Genomic DNA, 21110 nt, shown 5'->3' with positions numbered 1-21110 from the left:
CATCCAGCGATGGTGACTCCACCACCTCCCTGGGTGGTGTAAGGTCCCTTCCTTACACTTGCCCACAGCTACATTTCCGTCAGTGCTGACATGTACAACTACAAATGAAGAAATAGAAAGCTTTTCATTCTCGAGTTTTGCTGCATATCTGCCTTAAAATGATCTAAAGGAGTGGACATCATATCCTTCATAAGAATTAAAACAAAATAAAGACACATTCTTCTACTTGTTCCTTTTTCCTTTTTTTGTCCCCCTGTTTGATAATCTAGGAGTATCAGTATTTATCTTCTTTATGCTTCCACAGTTCCCCTTAGATTGTCAGTTCCTCCATCATTGCATTAAAGGTCAGGATGGAAATCACTTTCTCCAAGGTATTTCTTCTTAGAGAGGTTAATTAAAAGGAACGATGGGCCAGATACTCCACTGCCTCCTGTTTTGCACAGTCATTTGCAGACTTGAATTCATTCACAACTCACACAGGGATTCACAGCTCCTCAGACATCCTCCAGTGTGGACCACCAGGCTGTATAAATATATGGGACAGGACAGAGGAGACAACTACTGGAGCAAGGCCTAAATGCTTAAAGATCACCTGTAGCTGCCTGACTGACACAAAGGCATTGGCAGACAGCCTGATCACTGAAACAGCTCAGAGGAAGAGGGCATATGAGCTTGGCAGGGGATTTCAATTTTTGGGATTCTTAGCTCTTGTAAATTCATTTCGCTGAGGGAAGGGACCGTGACTTTAAAATGTTCTGCCACTAAGGCACAACCTACTTCTTCTAGATTACTAGGTAGAGCAAGAAAACACTACCAGCCCAGAATCCCTGTCTCATTTGATATCAGCACTAGCATATCATGAAAGTTTAAATGGCCATACAGTTGATTGGCTATGGAGAATCAAAATAAAAACAATTTCACCACTCATGTTAATTTGGTTTCACTTGCATGCTTTCTCTGTCATCCTTCCACTTCTCCAGCCATCCATAACTTTTCAGGTGAAACAAGACCTGAATTTTAAATGCAAGGTTTATGTAGGAAAAAGAACAAAACAAAGCAAAAAGCAAACCACTACTTTAAAGAAGGAATACAAAGGAAGCACGTCCAGCCTGGGCTGGACAACATTTTCCACAAAGTGTCTTTGCTAGAAAAGTTGTTTTTCACCTAACTTAAATATTTCCACAGTCAAGAGCCTGAAAGTCAAAATATTTTTCTTTAAAAATGTTTTCTGATATATCAACCATATTGTAGTTAGTTCATATCCTCATTTTTCTGAATTACCTGTGCACTCTAATTCTTGTCATTTCTAATGTGAAAATCACCCTGAGAGCTGAAGACTGGCTGGGGAATCTAGTTTAGAGAAGGCAAAGGAAGAGAAAATATCCAGGAATACAGCACCCAGGGTGTTCTGACACCTTTTTTAAATAGCGATGCAGAAAAACCAGTCAAACCTCAAAGGCCTAGGACATGAGTGTTCCCTTTCTCCTGTGGCTGTTTCTCCCACTGCCTCAGAAGCACTGTGTGTTCTTCAGCAGTGTACTGTAGAAAGCTCTTTAGAAATCCTACTGATTTAGCAGGAGCTGCAACCAGTAATGGCACATTTTTACATCTTCATGGATGAGCAATGGGCAGCAGTAGAAGTGGGATGTGATTCCATTCTCAGCGTTGTTCTCACTGGCCCATCACTGTACACATGCCAGAAAGCTCAAGGAATTTCCCACAGGGGGAGTGCAAGAATTGGTTAATTTTATAAACTGTTTTATGACCACCATTACCTAGATGCTGCAGAAACTGCACATAAAAGAGCTCAACCTTGAATGAGAGGTGAGGTAAAAGGACAAAATAAGAGTGCTACAAGAGGAAAAGCTATTAATAGAATGAATCTGATAATCACACCTCTCTTGCCACACACTTATTCATATTCTTCATTCCTCTGGTTGAGATTCTAAATCTCTTCTGTGGGACACCAAACATAGCTTCACTGGGAAACATAACTTCCTGAGAGAGCTGCAGCTCGCTGTGAGGGCATCAAGAGCCAGTCCCACAACAAGAGGATTGTTTGTCATGATGAAAGAGTACCTTTTTTCTCTGAGAGCAAGATGCATTCTAGAGTGGAGTAGAAGCCTAATCCTGAGTAAATATGAGCAGAGTTCAGCAGAAAATGGTGCCAAGAGCACTCTCTAGAACAGGATTAAAGAAAATATGAAAAATAAAATGCAGTCACTTATACCACCTCACTCTTTATTATTTAAAAACTTTCAGCACCTGCAAGAAAAGAGACAAAATGACAACATTGCCACATTTACTGTTCCCAAGGAATTACAGAACCATGGTTTCCAGATAAAAATTACTTTTTGTGAAGTCTGATATATTTTAAAACACTTTGTAACAACTCATTGCATAATTCAAATGGCCCCTACACTACAAACAGCTAACATATTTATGCTGGCAGGACTGTCAGTGCATTTTTGTTAAAAGAAGCTTGGAGCTCTGCTGCAAATAATCTCCAAAGAGTAACTCTAATTAGCGGCTAAAGTTGGCATATTTCCGGCTATCTGAAATTAGATCAGAGAGTTAGGCTGAGATGAAACAGCCCTATTAACTCCCTAGGCTTCCAGTTTCTGTTTATTGGTGGAAATTAATGTTTTGAACTTTATCAACCATTATCTAAAGAAGTCTGGAGTCAGTGGTAACAGAGTGATTCAAGAGAGACTTTACTGCCAGCTTCTGTTGAAGTACCATAGGCACTCTACATAAATATCCACATGAAAACTTTATTTAATGGTTACATGAAGCTGAACAACAGTCAGGAAAGATGGTCGAGTGGCCAGCATGCCAGGCTGGCAATTATAAGGAGTGGGAGACATTCCTTGCTCCAAGGTATTATTTAATCATTTCTGCATGACCTAGAAAAATTCTCTTTGGGGGAGGGTGAAAGTAGGGGAGATTAACCAAAGGTTGACTATAGTTAAGCAAATCTTTGTTTTTCCTACAGCTTGTGGAAACAGAGAGGCTCCTTCAGACAACTGGAGTTAGCCTTTGAAGAGCATTTTTCATCTGTAAAACAGGAATAGCACTGCTCCACCTCATGGGGACATTAGACAGATGGATACTTTCCTCTGCTTCCAAGAGACCTCAACCCGCCTTGGACAGGCACATCAGAAGCAAACACCATAACTCTCTCCACATGGCTCTGCAGCTTCCCTGGGGCCTTTGGTGCTGAGACAGGGCTTTGCAATTCTCTTTGCCTTCCACACAACTTCAGCAACTCTAAGGTTTGCCACGGCTATATGTTCCTCTCCTCCTGCACAGCTTGGAAAACATTAAAATGTAAAAACTTCTTTTTAAACATCGGGACAGGGAAGGGACAGGTAGAAAGACAGCAGAAAGGAAGGCACAAGGAATCATCCTCTTGGGAAGTATATTTGAACTTCAGTTCTTAGAACTTCTAAACAAGGAAGATATTTGTCAAGTTGTATTTTGCTCTGCCAAACACATGGGAAAGGAAGTAATTTTTACGTCTCGAGGCTAAGCACCAAAAACCAATGTAATTCTAGAGTTAATATGTAGACAAAGGAGGAAATGGTATTAGGTCAGGCTATTTTGTTCAGACAGAGCAATAGAGAATTTAGGCTATCTCTTATTTCTGGTAATCAGCCTGAGTAGAGAAATCAATGTCTTAAGCTCTTAGAAGCCACAGAAACAAATACTAAAATTAGGCTTACGTTTCAAAAGAAAGTTGTGGTTTAAAGCAATCCATTATCCCACCCAGTATGTGGAAATTTTCTGCAAAATCCAACAAAAATTTACAACTTAAAATCTGCAGCGAAACTGAATCTTCACAGACAGAATTCGGAGGCTACCTTCACCACCTCCTCCACACCACAAAGTGCACCACCCAAACCCTTGCATTTACAAGTTGAGATTACCCTTCTCCATCTTTGCTTTCTAGTACAAGTGCTTTTTTACATTCTTTGAAGTGTAAAAAGAGGACATTTCTCTCCTGAAGAGGACAGACAGGATTTGTCTAAAAAACATTTTAAGGGAAACCGGAAGAATCTACCTCCTTAGGCCTGTGTTCACAGCAAAACCAACGTAACTGAGCTGCTGTCTCAGGAATGGATCCCATCCAAACAAAGAGCCCTTTGCTTAAAGCCTGACAATGGTAAAAAGCCAAGTTTGTGGCAGCCAAGAAGCCAGGGGTCAAAATTCAACTGAGTGCAATTTATTCTCCTGGCCACCCAGACACCATACTGGAGGGAGTGCAGGCAAACTCCAGTTGCATACAACCAGAGTTGCAGTACTATCCCAAAGGTCCTTCCTAGGAAATTTAAGCAATTTCAGAAAAATTCTCTCAGTCCCTTCCAGCAAACAGCAGTGTATCACAGCAGGGGAAGCAGCAGGTGCATCTCTGAAGTCTCGTGATTGAATAGAGATATGTGCAGGGTGAACAAGGCGACAGGGCTGAGTTCCAAGAAGCAGGCTCACTTCTTTCACCATAACATTATGAAACTAAAGCACAGCTACTTTATACAGCCAGCAGAGCAATGAGTGAATAAAATGAGCCTCCAGCAACTAACTGCCATAGAAATTTTACTTGCAGACTGCAGTACTTTGGAGAAAAGAGTTTATACAGTCACTATGAATTTCACATGTCTCTGTGCAGCTATCTGTACCCTGTATTTTTGAGGTACTAAATTATCCACTGGGTAGGAAGACCTAGACACTGGCAGAGTTGCCCAGAAATATGAGATCAAGCAATCAAGAATCCCTCCTCTGGTCTGTTGGAGGAAGCAATGGGCCTTCAGCCAACAGAATGTGTTTGTCTTTGGACATGCTCTGCAAAAATCCACTAAAGGTGAGAGCTTAAATACTCAGGCTGAGGTAGTATCAGTTAAAGCAGCAGTATTCTCCACTCCACCAAACAGTGATGGGGACTGTTTAACAAAGAGAATTCTTCAGCAAAAATGAGTCTTTTCTTGCTAGAGGCAACATGGAGAGGCTTGGTCTCCCCTGCAAATTTAAACTAAACCTGGGGACAAGGCCAGAGTCGTCGGATGCATAATATAGATTTGTAATATTTTGCATTTTAACCCTGTGGGTGTTTATTTTGCTAAATCTCTTCCTTTAGTATACTGTTCTGTTGTCCCCAAAGTGTGTAACGAGGTGAGACCCACCAGCAAACTGTGGACAGTTTGGGAGACCCAAGAAATGACTTCAAGTTGAACAGAAGGCCTGCAAGTTTCAATGCCATGGGGATGTGTGATAGGACACCTAGAACTATTAAAAAGATATGTCTTTATGTTGAAACAGGAAATTATTGCCTACAGAATAATGTACTTTGAACTAATCACAACAGCCTGGAGAATATGAAAGAAAAACAATGAGACCTGTTTTTAACACAGATGATACATGCTTTTACTAAAGGACATGTTACTATTTTGAACTAGTTTTCCAGCTGCAGTTAATAAGCTCTGGGTTCAGCTCCATTTGTGAGAATACAAAGCAGCTCTTTATGATATCCCCACCCTAGAAATTGCCTCACTTTGGTCTATTCCCCATGATTGCAGTAGCCCCAAGGGAATCCTCAGCTTACTGGACATTTTTGTTATTTGATCGCTAAGATTTGGTAGAGTGACATAGAGGAGATGTGACATCTCTAAGAAGTTAGGCCAGTATTTCCAGAACCAGAATAAATTAATCAGGTCAGCCTGTACTCTGTGCTGGGAAGGCTGCTCCACAATACTCCAAGACCTTTCCCTTTGCTGAGCATTTCCTGGTGTCCTTGACAAAAAAAAAGTCTACAACTCCAGCACAGTGGAAAAGTTCCCAACAGCCTGTGGGCACTGCATACTCCATGTCCTGCCCATATTGCCCAGCCTGTGCAGGTGGAGCCTCCAGAGGAGCTCATACACACTTGGGCACTGGCTCTCTTGGGTGTGCTCCAATCCTTGCACTCAACTGTGCAGTGAAGGGAGTCTCGGGACCTCAGAGCTGCCCTAAAAACCAGTATAGCCACAGCAGGCATGCCAATTTCTAAACATCCCATGACGAGTCTGCTGGATTCTCTAACATGAAATGCACAATAGCAACCAACTCCAAAGTGACTGAGTGGCAAAGAGCCCCTTTGGCAAATGGCGGTTTTTTCTTCTCCGTTCACACACGTCACTTTTCCATTAGTATATTCAGCTAAATAACATGTTTATTCTGTTTTATAAATGGTTAGCTCTTCCCCAGCTCTAGAGAGGATAGCTGTGTGTAGTGCTGATGTTGTTTTAATGTATACATTGTTATTTATTATGATGGGAACATTAGGAATACACCTTGTGTTTGAAGGAGAAGAGACTGATATCATGATGGTTTTAAAGGAATGTTGTTCCCTGCTTCTGGCAGCTGCACCAAGTATTCCTGAACCTGACTATTCCATGAAGCTCATCTGAAAAGAGATAGCACAGGTCTGCATCTAAAATTGTCATGAAGCATGCAGAAAAAAATTTTAGAGCACAGTGAAAGCGCAAATTCAGAAATTTTGTTGAAAATGCAGTGAAACAGCTCAACAGAATTCAAGTCCAGTAGATACCTCTGCATGCTATCATCTTGAGTCCCATTATAGTATTTGAATTGGGTGTGAATGTTACTTCCAGCATGCAAGCTGTTACCCACACCTCTCTGAGTCTCCTATTACTGAAGAGGGAGCACAGTGCATGCATGAACCTAGTTTGCCATCCATCACCAATTGCAACAGTAATTACTCAGTTCTCTTATAGCGCTGTGCTGGCACATTATTTTGTGCAATATCAAGAAAGAAGCTAAGTCCAAGTTGTTATAGACTGCATTGAATAAAGATTCAGAGTACCTAAGACAAATTGAAGAAATAATATATAAGGATTGCAGAATATTGAAATTATTCTCTAAGGCATTCAAGACTTTGGACTCAAGGGGAAGAAGAGATAGGGGAGCCTTTTTACAGAAGGCGGTAATGAGAAATCACACAAGTTACAGAAAGCTGTCCATTTTTTTCTGTACAAAGATTTGGTGGCCAGGTTCTGGAGAGTACTAAGGAGTCACTAGAGACCAAGGAATAGCAGAGCTAGAGATGTGATATCGCCAGCACCAGTGTTTGTGCAAAAACCTTCATAGTCATGGATTGATGCAAGTGACACAATTGGATGATTTTTTAAATTTAATTATTAAAAATGGAGAGAGTATTGATTTTCATAAAAGCATTTTCCCCGTGTTTCATTGCAGTGCTGCAGATGAATAGAAGTAAGATACATCATCTCCTGCTGGATCTCAGTTTTTTTGCAAAAGCCTTATAAGAATCATCACTCTGCCTGTAACACAGGTAAAATTAAATTTCTCAGTAATTTATTTAAATAATGTAGACATCTGAAGAAAGGCATTGCCAAAAGAGGTTTTCATTTTTGTGCGCTAAATATTTTGACTATTCTTAAGCTTAGCAGCAAATCAAAAGTCAAGATCAGCACTCACAAATTCCACAGAGCAACACAAGAAGAAATTATGAACCATACCTTGTTGGAACTGCTGGAGGTCAGGTCTGAATGAACATTTGCATTTGGCAGGAGATGTTTGTCACTGACTTTGCAAAGGTTTGTTTCAGAAGAATTTTCCATGCTGTTTTCATGATGGAATAGTCCCATTAACATAATCATTCAGTTTCACTTTATCTCATCCATTCTTTACTATGATCTTTATATCCCTGGATGATTCAAATGTTTATATGCAGCCAATTTCATTAAGGTCTACATTTCATGAGATTCTGCATAAAACTGACATGGCCTTGAACAAATACAGTGCAAGGGAAAAGATTGATGCTTTCTCTGTGGTTTAATACCACCCGGACTAGTGCAGCAGGTGGATTTATGGCTACCCCCATACACATGTATCCTAAGGAAGCACAGCAGGGAAGTTTCCAGTGTTAATGTAAAGCTTGCGGAATGTGCTTAACAGACTGGTTTGGCCAGATATTGAAGCAACTTCATCGGCTTCTTTGCCTCAGTGCTAATGCACTTCTGATAAAAACCAGGACAAACGTAGAGTAAGACTAACCCAAGTTCACCTAAGGTATGCTCTCCAGCTGACTTAACTCCTCCATGAAAGATAAATGGTGTACATTAATCTCACCCCAAAATAGCAACATATGATTCAAAGTTTGGTACTGTAATGGCTGTCAGAGCACATCAGACCAGGTCACTGCCAAGTCAGTGAAGACTAGAAGTGGTTTGTCAATACATTTGAGATAAAACAGTGAGAAAAGAGAATGCTAATAAATTTCTGTGGGTGCCTAAGAACCTTAAATCAGCTATAATCATTGTCTCTGGTTCAAGGATCCACTGTTGCAATCTGTCTTTTCTGTTTTGTAGTGCAAATGTTAGGAGAGTAAATATTAAGAGTTATTAGGGACTCTGTCCAACAGTATGGATGCTTCTATGGGGAAAAATCCATCTTTTGTCAGATTGTCTACTTTTGCTTCTGCTCCATGGCACAAATGTCATATGAGACAAATAGAAAAAGGTCCAAGGACTGGACTGAATCTTTCTGACTGCCAAAGTACTTGCAACACACTGCAACATCTGTACTTTTCCTGGATCAAACCTCACCAATATTACAGAATCTGCTTCTGGAACGGGCTGAAAAGCACAGCTGATGTAGCCAGACCAGAACTCCAGATCACACTCCCAGATCAGCATGTTGGCTCAGCTTTTTGACAGCAGTGCAGGAAACTGGTGATTATTTTTGTCATTAAAAGAAATGCAGATGGTATATAGCTGGAGCACTGCTACCAAGTTCTGGCCTATGGCCCTTCTAACCTGGCAGCCAGGAACCACCATATCCCCTCAGCACTCAAAAATAATTTGCTGTTTATGTTATCACAAGTCACATTCTTTCCCTTAAAAATTTTTATTCAAGGACTTCACAACTGATACAGCTAGGAAAATGCTAATTTTAGTATAGTAAGTAAACAAAGGTCTGATTCAGCTCTCCTCAATACTGGATGCAGAACAGGATTTTGCCATCAGAAAGATGAAAGGATACAACAAACACTGGACTGGACTCCACTGGGATATGGAGGGTAAGGAACAGGCCTGACCAGAGAGCCAGGCTGAGCATCTTGGAATCCGCTGCTGGCAGTTTCTTACGTAGGGGACAATTAAAAAGTTTTTACTGTGGTGGATTGACACTGGCCAGGAGCCAAGCAACCAGAGAGCCTCTAACCCACCCCACCGTGTTCATTGGGATGGGGGACAAAATAGGAAGAACAAAAGCCAGTAAACTCATAGGTCAAGTTAAAGACAGTAAAATAGCTGAAGGAAAGAAGAAATTAAGTTGCAATTGAAAGGCAATAACTCACCAACTCCCACAAGCAGACCAGGGATGGCCCAGCCAGTCCCTGAGCAATGGCCACCTGGGAAGAGAAAGCTCTCACCTCCTTCTTGCTTTACCCAGCTTTTATTGCTGAACATGTAGTTTACATGGTCAAGGTTATCCCTTTGGTCAATTCCGGTTGGCTGTCCTGCTGTGTCCCTTCCCAAGCATCAGCCTACTCCTTGGTGGAGCAGGAGAACGCAAGCAGTGACACTGTGCAAACACTGGTTAGCCATAGCCAAAACACTGGTGGGTTATCAACACCGTTTTAGCCACAAATTCTAAATGCAGAACTATAGAGGCTGATATGAAGAAAGTTATCTCCTGCCCAGCCAGACCCAATACATCAACTTGGGCAAAACCAATTCCCCAGGACTCCTCTTAACTTTTAACTTGAATTAAAAAATGGAAGAAAATCAATGTCTTCCTTGGTAACACAGTGACTAAAGTTGTTTTCCGAACAAATGGGCAATTTGGGAACAATATTACCTCACAATTAATCAGACTGGCATAACATCGAAGTGCTAATCCATCATTTCCTGATTGCATTAAGATATGCAGGAATTTGGGATCAGGCAGGAGTATGCTGTACACAATAACTGAGGATGTTTGGAACTGTACCCTCAACAAAATATCACTCACTCTAACTGGGACACAATCGAGGAGTATTGGTTTATTCCTAACCAACATAATTTTTATACATGGTTGTGTAAGATGCATTATCTAGAGTGTAGGAGGTCTGGTTTGTCACCCAGGCCTCTGGACTATGTCTCTTTTGGGACAAAGCAGTGTTACTTGCTGTACGATGCAGTGTTTTATCATAACTACTCCTACATTAAATTGCACAGCATTATATGATGGAAATTGGTCTTCAGGCTTTACATAGTTGTCACTTATTAACCAAATAATTTGAAACGCCAGTGAAAAACCTGCTAAAATCAAGTAGCTATGGTTGTGGAATTAAAGCTCTTCAGAACAGGAATCCAGGACATATAAAGGGAAAGAAGGGTGCTGCATAAAATAAAGATGACTATAATCAAGGCTATGTGTGGGAGAGATAATTGAATAATGGGCTCCTGTTTCATCAGGAAGGATAATTAAAAGCGAAGTCGAGGAATTCAGGTTCTGTAGATTGCTCAATGGTCCAAGATCACAGCCATAGGTAGAAGGTGAAAAAATACAAAATTTTCACAAGAAGGGATACAATTTCTGGTTGATACATATCTTAAAGTCATTATAGATCCAAGAAACTGAAAACAGGCCATAAAACTTAACTTCACAGACAAACCACTTCTAGACGACAAACCTAAGACTTTTTCATAGGAAAGTTCTTTTTGTTGTCTTTGACCACAAAAACATTTCTTTTCTAGTGCAGCCAACTCAGAGCAAAACAAAGGCATTACAGTTGCCCCAAAAGAAAATGTTGAGGTCCCTCCTATATTGCCTGGTGAGAACTCAGGTACTCATTTTTCTAATTTCAGATCTGTTACAGTTTTACAGAGTAACCCTGTCGATATCATTGCAGAGCAAAACTGAAGTGACAGACTCCTTCCCAGGCTATCATGGGGAATTTTGCAATCTGCACAATATTTGAAACAATACAAAAGCCATGTCATTCATCCCCAGCATGAATGATCTTCATGGTGGGCAATTTTTGCCCTTCTCCTGAGGGCAAAAAGGAAGGAGGATATCAACACAGCTACTCTTGACACAACATTTTATAATAGAGTTCATTGCTCCTCTTGATTCCAGGGTAAGATTCTCTGAAGGACCTGGGGACTGAGGCATGCCCAGAATCATCTGGAGAACATTTAAATCTCTCTGTGCATGACACATAAAACGCATCATAGGAGAAGGGCTGGTGCCATAGATCCTGGGTGGATCCAGGGAACACAATCTTTTACACTGGGAAAACTACAGGACCAGTTGTTTTTCTTGAAGTGGTTATGACATTGATTAGAGAAGGAGAAGGTTGGTTCAGTGCTCAGTCTGTGGGCTTGCTAGCAGGTTCTTCCCACTTATCCTTGTCCCAGGGATGCAGGCTCTAAGCAGGAAATAGAGACTGCCTGGAAGAATTAGAGAAAAACTTTCACTCCCCTTGTATACTGTATTAAAAATGTTGTGAAGTATTAATTCTGTTAGTCTTAACAAGTATTATAAAGATTAAGAAAATAATTTTTGGTTGAAAGAAAGAAACAATTCATTCTTCAGTTCTTTATTCAAAGTCAATGTTGAAGGCAAGCCTTGGAAATGTAAGCAGGGCATCTTACCAGCTCAATTGAATAAAAGATCAGTAGAGGAAAAACTGTGTGAAGTAATTCTCCACCAGAACTCAATCTGCATTCAAACTCAATTTATAGATGAATGAATGATGGAAACCAGCTTAGGGCAAGAAAGCTCCAATCACCATCATTATTATTATATCAGAAAATACCACCACAGCACTCAAAAGACTCACTAAAAATAACACCTTGGGCCCAATTCTTCCTTTACAATAATTTTGTGTTTATGCAATTTCAATTTGTGAAAGATGCATTGAATTTCATGACCACCTACAAAGAAAACAGTATCTTATTTGAAGGACATGCTTGCATTTTAAGATCCAGGAATTCCAATACTGACCCAGCACAAGACAACTGATTTGCTCTTGAAAATGTATTTAAACAAAGGGAAGTATTCCTTTGTCTGCTCTGTATCCTGTTATTAGATTTAAAAACGCTATGCTTAATCTCTAGCAAAATTATAATTATGTACATGCATCTTTTAATTATAATTAATCTATCTGTTATTTTGGATCTAAAAGGATCCAGAAACACGTATGGGGCTGTCTAAAGCTGGAGAAGTTGAAACATAATATAGAATGCAGGTGACGGATTCAAAATATTTAATGCAAGGGAAGTTTTTGTGATAGCAAAATCGGGTTTACCATAACTGGTAACAGACGTGTATGAACAGAATGGGTTCCAAATTTGAGGCAGCATTTATCAGGGAAAACTGAACTTCTTGTCCTGGGATTGGAACATGGGACAAGCCAGCTACTGAAATGGCCAGAATAATCTAGCAGTGTTGTTATTAAATACAGACCAAAATAATTTTTTTTCCCTTGTAAATCTAGAACATGTACCATGTAGTTCTTAACAAAAATTCTACTCATGGAGTTTGCTATATTGCTGCACCTGACTTAACTGGCACCGGGCACATGTTTGCCTTTGCATATCAATGGTAGAACTGAGGTAATGAAACAGTCCAACTTACAGATGTAGGCATACTGAAAAACTCACTTATATAGACATATTTCTCCCCCAGACTGCACGACATATTCAGTGTTTATGATGAGCATTGCTCAGACAGCATTCCTGAGTGGTCCCAGTAACTCTCATCATGTGCTTGTAGCTGCCACAGAGCCATCTGCTTCCTGACCGAATGGTTCCCAGGCCACAGGCAGCCACCCCATGCTCTGATTCAAACGTAGAGATATTCACACCAGCATTCACAGATGGATATATGTTGGCAGGAGTATCTATAACACTTCCCTTCCTCAGAACTAAAGCTTTTTAGGAAATAAATCTGTTGTGGTAAGAGAAAAGGGGTCAGGCATTCTGTAAAGCGATTTATGTGAGTGTATACTTGAAAACCTTCCCTTTTTTAAAATGATACTCACCCAACTTTAATAACAGTCATTCCACTTAAAAGGGGGAAGAAATAATCACAGTAAACCCTTCTTCTTTTCACATACCTCTCTATCACATCTGTCACTTCCAGGTCTTTTCCACATAATAACTCTCAAATCATGCCATCCTCAAACAAATCATAAAACCTAAACAAACAGAGCTAACCTATTGAAATTTTAAAAGGTTTTAATGTCATAACAGGCCTGTACAGATCTAATGCCATAGTGATGTTAATAGCTGAGTTCATCCAAGGCCCCAAGCCTGTTTATTTGTAACAGTTGTCCATTGCATTTCACATCCCTTTGGTTCTTCCTTTATTTGTGTCAAATGCCTTTGATGAAAGAGGTAAAAAAGCTTCTTGTCATTAGTATTATGGTTTTATTAAAGTAAATAATGCAATAACAAAGCTCAACTGTCGGACTACCCCCCCACCTCACATTTCTCTCTCTTTCTTTTTCCTTTTAATTGAAAAACAAAACAGGGAGAAAACCTAGTTTCAGCTTTGTCCTTGAAAATCAGGTGCACAGTGTGCTTTGAATTCAGTTTGCACTCACAGCACACATGCACACAGCTGTCATCCCACTTCCATAACAAAAGCAGACAAAGCTCAGAACAGCAAGAGCCCATGACCTTGGGAATTATCAGTACTGATACAACACTTAGTGTGCAGGCACATGCAGGAAATTAAATCATTAGTCTGTTCCTCACAGTTATTGTTGTATCTTCTGGAAGACCCAAGGAACACTATTTTTAAAACTGTATAGCTTCAGGGTCAAAATGTACTTGCACAAAACTCTTAACTAATGGTTCTACTCTCTTGCAGGTACTTAATACTTTGGTGGGTTTCTTTTACTGAGAAAAGACTTGGAAATGACAGGAGAAGACTTGGAAATTATATAATTTATGATATCCGCATAAAACCATAATAAGATAGTGTATATATTAACCACCATATTCTGCAATGCAGAGTATGGTGGTTAATATATACACTAAAATAAATTGAAGTTTCAGCTCCCAGGCAGATCTGTATAACTCAGTAACAAGTTCCTAAGAAAAGGAGCTAGTAGCTGGTGTAGAGGAAATTCAAGGAAGCCTTTTTCACATTTTCATGCTTCCCTTTAAGAAACATTTCTATATGCTTGGGGCTAAAGAATATTTTAAAAATTAAATCTTAACCAGTAAAAGCACTCTTGCCTTCGAAAAGACAGTGAAGGGAAAGGAAGGTACACATTCCTATGAAGCACAGGGGTGTGTCCAGCCAAAGTTCAGGACAGGTCTTGGTCTCTCTCAACTTCAGCTTCTCCTGGTATCTCTGTGTTTATTAACAACCCCGCATCTAGCTGTTAATAAGGCAGAGAATATCCTTGAAATAAATGAGCTACGGGCCTGTAGCTCTTCCAGTTTTCTCACAGAATTGTATATTAAATGTTTCTCTTTAGGCTGCACATCCTGTGAGGATAGGGGAACGATAAGGCAAAGTTTTCCATTTCCATTAGAGACCACTTCTTTTTTTCATGTGTGGTTGCAGAGAAAATGGTCTTAAAAATGTATTTCAAAAGCACCCTATATATTGAGAAACTGGGGGGGAAGGAAATCCAAAGTGTTTTATTGTATATAACCCCACAGTATGGGGCTGGTGGCAGGGAGGGGGGAGAGAAGCATCTCACAGTGTGACAAGTGATGGAACTGGCAGTGTGACCTGACTTTGAAGATTGCCTGCAAACAACAACCTTCATTTCATGTGCTGCTATTTCAGATGCAAAGGATGATACTTCAGGTGACAACACTGCTTATGATGCCACTCAGGCAGAAAAGAGAGGACTGCTCACATGAGCTAGATTTACATCAGGCATAGTTTGTATCATTCAAACTACCTGTATGTCATTCATGGTGGTTCAGGCTACCAAAGGGGAACTCACAAAGCTAAGATTTAAAACTCCAAACCTTTTGTGCTATGCAGCAGGGTTACAGCAATGTGTAATTTCTTATGTTTGGAGAGAGAACTCGACTTTCATACGCCTGGGAAACCAATAAAGCAGAAGTGTTCCAAATAGATGTTACAAAAAAATGCTCAAAGACAGTGCAGAAAAGAGACAAAGAAGGGGCAGATGGTTCTGATGGGCAATTCAGTCTCTTTGTATACAGAGGTGTTATTTTCTAGCAATAGCTTTATTAATGGCACTATCAATCTCTCATTCAACATAACAGAGTATTTTTTGCCACAATTTCCCGCTCTCTCTGCTGAGATGTATCAGGGGAAGCTGTATCAGTGACTGGCATGCTAAATTTGGCTGTCACACTGACATGCTTGGCACAGGATGAATTGTCTGTGCTATAAGCTGCAGAAGCTGCAAGTGGAGCTATGTTCACATCAGCAACAGATGAAGCACACTAGAGCTGAGAGCAAGGCACCAAATCAAGCTGAACCTGCTCTGCTGGGCTTGCTCACTTAGTCCCAGAAGCAGTGCTGGTCAGGGCCAGCAGTAGAGGTATAAAAAAGCCCTGGTATCATTATGGGGAGGTATGGTGTGTGGGACGGAGAGGACCAGGGGAGATAAGAAGGCAGGAGGAGCCATTTCAGACAGCAGTAGTGGGACACCGGCTTGTAGAGAGCAAGCATGAACAGAGCAGAAAGTTGAGGCAGTCACAACTGTGGGTGTTGCTCTGAGGGATTTGGGAAGCTGCAGTCAATTCATTTATCCCATCAGCTGCCATTGCTATCAGAGCCACACCGAGGGTAGCGGCTATGGAGAGTTTGGGCAGGAGTTTGCTGGTATGGGCACAGCCCATAGCTCTGTCATATCTCTCTATAATGAAGCATTTCATGGATGTCAAGACAGTTCATAGAGCACACACTCTGAAACCAGAATTCCCAGCTGTGTTTTCCAGCAAACTGCCCCACGAGCAAGACTCACTCACAATTAGTTATGGTGGCAGCCAGCATTGCATTGCACCTGGTGAGACATGTACAGTAACTGAATGTGACATGCCACCATAACAACAGATCAGACCAGGGCATTCCTGGAGAAAAATGCTCCAATATGAGGGGCTTAAAAAGACACTAAAGAATTTATGGAGAATGAAATGTAACTTCAGGGAAGGTGATGAAATTATCAGCCACACCAAGAGCAAACACAGAGCCAAATGGCAGGATCATATAATCCTGTGCTACTGACAGACAACCTTGTTGGGAGTCTCAATACATTTGTCTTCTTCATTGAAGCTGAGCTGACCTGACTTGATCACATTAGTACTGCCAGACAAAAAAATAAAAATCAAAAAAAGAAAAATTTTAAACATTTTTAAGTGATTGAGATTGTTTTTTACATTAAGAATTATTGGTAATTGAAATTAGTGAGCAGAAGCTGGTTTAATTTTTTAATCAAAACTTTCTTTTATATTTTTTGGTATAGATATACATTTTAAAAAGATGTTTAGTTTCCTTTAAGCATTTTTAAATTCTCTCACATACATAATAAAAAAAAATATATTTTAGAGAGAAAAAAAAAAGTGCTCTTTCCTTCACAAATCCCCAGGTGTGTTTTCAGTGAAAGGCCAAAAATGGTTTCTGGATTAAATACAACATCTCTGTCCTTCCTTTCTCACCATCCCATACTGCCTTACTTCAAGTTGCCCTGCTACTAGAAGGACTGAGTCTGATTCAGTGAGGGTTGACTTGAATTTAAGGAGAACTGAAAGCACTCAGTTCTCTGTGGAAATGAGTAAATGCCTCACAGTGTAAGTGGAGTGGAGCGATGCCTTTATTCCAGCTTGCTACCTACAGGGAGGAGGATGCATGGGCCAGCAGCACTGGGCAACTGCTGTTCATTTTCTGCACGAGGAGCAGTAGCATTACAGAGACTCTGGCTTGAACTGGGCAACAGAGTAGTTTTTTCTGATGTAAGACTGGTCTGGTAGGACTCAGCCACCAACCAAATCAATCTCCTGCCAGGCTCCTTGGCTCAGTGCTGGCAAATGCACCCCATGCTTTTGGCACGTGTAAATGTTCCCCTGCAACTCAGCAGAATCAGGTTCTGTTCTTCCTCTACAGAAGGCTTACTTGCAGTCCCTGAGAAAGTCACATAAGGACAGAGTTTTAAATGTATTTAATTTTTTACAATTGGAATGCTTTTCTATGTGGTACCAACTACACTTGGATGGATCAATGCTCTAAGAAAGACAGTGCTTACACCAGCAGTGCAAGGAAGGGCAAAATGCGTGACCACAACAAATGCATACGAGTAATGAGGTGTTCAAATAATACACAACACAGGCCATAGAAGGCACAGCCAGTTCTGCTCTGTTCAGGCCCTTGCTATAGAGGAACTAAAGTATTTTCATTTAAAAAAATATGTCTCTTAAGTATGTAACTATCCTTACCTTCTTCCTTTAGGTTTGCACCTTTTGTTTGGGGTTCCTTCTCCTCCACTGCAATAACCTGAGCCTAACACATAATGCCTGTCAGGAAAGAAATGCCATATGCTGTGGGTTATCTGTAAATACTGGAATGCATATTGGCAGAGCAGTGTGTTTGTGCTAAATGATTAGTAAGCTTATGCAATTGCCAAATTTTCCTCTCATTTCCCATACTCCAGGAAGCATTTGGATAGATTTTCTCTTTGCTGATGCCAGTTTATGAGGACTTAATTATCTTTACAACAATTTCAAATTTGCCTGAAATGCGGAGAGATAGTTCTAAACCACAACCCTCTGGGCCTAAATCATCTAACAAGGGGCACTAGATAGTACCCATTGGTATGTCTGATATACAAATGCACTGCATTACATTTTGAGAGCTATACAGACCAGAAAAGAGGAAAAGCCACCAGCACATCCCAACCCATGTAAGTCCATGGAAGTACTAGCTTTTGGCTTTCAAAATGTCTCAAGAAAATTTTCCTCTTCAACATGAAATGTTACAGCACAACCAGAATATGTCCAATAATAGAACCATATGTTTGCATAGAAACCCAAGACATTACTGGAGATGAACTGAGCCTCCCTTTTTAGTCTCAATGTCACAGGTGCTTCCAAACAACTTAAATTAATTAATTTAGGGAGGAGATATGTACATTGGGACTGCACAGACTTTCCTCTCTCACATTACATGGAGTACAGCAATAATGTGGGAGAAGAGGGACAGACGAACACAAAGAAAAACTGTTTAGTCCTTCCATGGGCTGTTCAGTTCTTTCTGGAAGTTACTGAGAGCCTGAACCTAGCCTTGACCCTAACAGCAAATGGAAGGCATCAAAGGATATGACATACAAAAAGGAGAATTACTGGGTAGTGCAGCAGTAGCAGGTACTTAGAAAGCATATGGAGTACAAGGAGGTTCTTCTCTCATTAAGAAAATCTCATGTTTGAAAGAAGCCTAAGGAGGACACTATCAATTTTGAGATGGCACAGGCAATTTCTCTCAAAAGGAAGATTGCTTCAGCTCTCACAGAAGCACAGAGCTTCCTTTCTCCTCTACTGTCTTTGGAGCTGGGTTGTCCTCTCTTGGAGGGCAAACCCCTGAAGCCTCCTCAGTGCTCACCTGGATCCTTGAGCTTATACAGGCCTCCTGCACAGTAACACCATCCATTTAATTCAGCTGTAGCACGTAAGGCTCCTACTGGAGCCAAGGCCACTCAGTGCATTGCAGGAGGCAGTCAGGAGCTTCCCCAGCCCAGCTTCCATTCCAGGCTGACAATAAAAATCCAACTGCTCGGGCACAGCTGCAGCAGCAGGGTCCCATTTACTGAGCTTGCCTCTGATATGCCAAGCCCTGCTGAGCCTGTGGAAATCAGGTTTACAATAGCAAGTGCAGCCATTAGCTTCCTCTTTTGTGATTTCAGCATTATTATGCTGTTTGCGAACTTCAGCTCAAGTGACCAGACTATAGGCTGGGAGAGATGAGACTTAGCAAAAAAAGCACATACACGCACTGACACACAAAGTGTGACAAATCCCAATGGCAAGGTTGTGCTAATAGCTTGTTATTTAGTGACATAAAATCACTGCTAAGATAATACAGGCAGCCTAAACCTCTAGCAGCCCTTTGACAGAGATGACTGACGCACTCAAAAAAAAAAAAAAAGCTTCTTTCACAACATTCCACAGGGCAGCTAAACACGCATGGGAAACAAAACAAACTCTAAGAAAACAAGTACCTTTCTGCCATAAAAAATAGGCCTCTTTTGCTCATGTATGGCGCACAGGGAGGGGGTAAAGCACTTTTCTCACAGAGAAAAAAGACCGAAGTGGGAATTTTTTGAAGTTTTGCTTTTAATTGGAGTTCTAAAAGCAACTCTTGGAAGAAGTTGCTCTTTATACCCTCCCCTATGCCTCAAAGGAGAGCCTACTACTTTCAGCCCAAGCCTTGACCAGGACATCAGGAAGCACAGCAGCAAAAATGAAACTGAATACATGTATCTAAAAGTCATGTTCCACATTTGAAAACTGAACAGACCATGGTCATGTAATGTTAGCCTGTATGATTGCATTTTTGTTTTTTTTAGTGTGGACAGAGGTTTAGTGCTCCAAAGGCATGTAGCAGACCTCTGTGCATATGAAAATAGAGTCTGTGTGGAGGATGCAAAGCCTGCTGAGGCTGTTAATGTCCACAGTGGCTTATTATTTTAGGCACCAAATTGTGTTTATGTGGCCCTAACTGCATGCAGGGCTGGTGCAGATGTGGGAACAGTTTGGTAATGTCCATGTGAAAAGGCACCTGAAAACACGTGGAGCACAGTGCAGACATGCTGTGCTGCTCTGTGTGGGGCCAGCTCAGGCTCAGAGCTGCTCCTGGCTGACTCCATACAATGCTCTCCAGCTTGCACAGGGTGGATTACCACATGCACAGCCCCATCTCTGCATCACCATCCTTTACAAGGACAAAAGCTGCCTCCAGGCATTTTTGTCTGTAAACCCTTACAGACGGGAGCACACGGAGTAGTACAGAGACACCAGAGCTGGTTTGCATGAGTTCCCCTTCATGCAGAATCAAGAGTACCAAAGATTCCATAATCCAGGATGTTCTTGCTCCCCATTGCTGCATATGATGACAATCATGCAGGAGACACAAAGATGCCATTAATCCATACATATCCATGCTAACAGCGCAGCTGTTGAAGAGACACAAGCAATGCTGTCAGAGGAGCTGAGTTAATTTACATCTTCCTAGGTTCATTATCCAGAGGAATACACTGGGGGGGGGGGGGGGGGGGGGGGCAGGGATGATTGCAGTCACAACCAATCTGTTCCCATGGAGCCAAAGTGCAATTTATGATTTGGCAGGGCCAATAACCAACTGACCCACTAACACCCCTGTTTAAAAGAGTTAGGCTTTGTAAGCAAGGGAGAGAGACAGACTAGCATACACCACACTTCACTTTATGGCTGCTAATTGTCTTGGATGACTATTTATTTATATAAATTATTTACTTGTGTATCCCACCAGGAAGACACCTGAGCCCCACATCATCTGCTAATGCTGGCTTTAATAATCCACATCCAGCACATGGGTACCAGCATTCCCATCCTGCTCCCCCAACCCTCCAATAAGGCCCTTGCCCATCTGTGCAGGAGAGATTAAATGATCAAGGACAAACAGTGGCAACCTATCAGTCTGAAAACAGCTCTTGTGGGATCTGGCAGGCTTCCTCAGGGCAAGCACTCTGCAGATGAGGCCTCGCTAGAGAGACCTACAGTCCCTGGCTGCTAATGCAGGTGGCTGAATTTATTTGTAGTTAAACTGTTGGCCCAGTCAGCTTTCAGTTGTTTGAATGATAGACTCATGAATGATAGAATCATTCACTAATGTAACCCTGGACATTTTATTTTTCAAGGATTGAAAGATTTCAGTAGGCAACAAACCTATTTTGATTCATGAAGAGAAGGGGATGTCTAACTGAGGCTTTAGAGCTCATTCCTGTAAACTTAACCACAATCATGTATCTTTTGTAAGGGATAAACCTAAGCCTCAGTAACAACCTCAACTTTGAAAGCTTTAAAAACTTCCAAATTGGGCTGAAATCTAACCTTGTAAAGATGTGTATTTAGACCAGG

At 41.0% G+C, this 21110-nt stretch overlaps 1 long non-coding RNA gene across 1 annotated transcript in view; it reads right to left on the bottom strand.

Annotated features, from left to right (window-relative positions):
• Window positions 1-9452: 9452 nt before the first annotated feature.
• LOC132322572 (uncharacterized) overlaps window positions 9453-21110 on the bottom strand; it is a 54783-nt gene continuing 43125 nt past the window's right edge. The window contains exon 4 of the long non-coding RNA XR_009485131.1: window positions 9453-11453. This is a non-coding gene — a long non-coding RNA (uncharacterized LOC132322572). The remainder of the gene's footprint in view (window positions 11454-21110) is intronic.

The sequence above is a fragment of the Haemorhous mexicanus genome, chromosome 2 (assembly GCF_027477595.1).
Source record: "Haemorhous mexicanus isolate bHaeMex1 chromosome 2, bHaeMex1.pri, whole genome shotgun sequence".
NCBI classification, from domain to species: domain Eukaryota; kingdom Metazoa; phylum Chordata; class Aves; order Passeriformes; family Fringillidae; genus Haemorhous; species Haemorhous mexicanus.
This window is presented reverse-complemented; position numbering and strand designations above follow the sequence as displayed.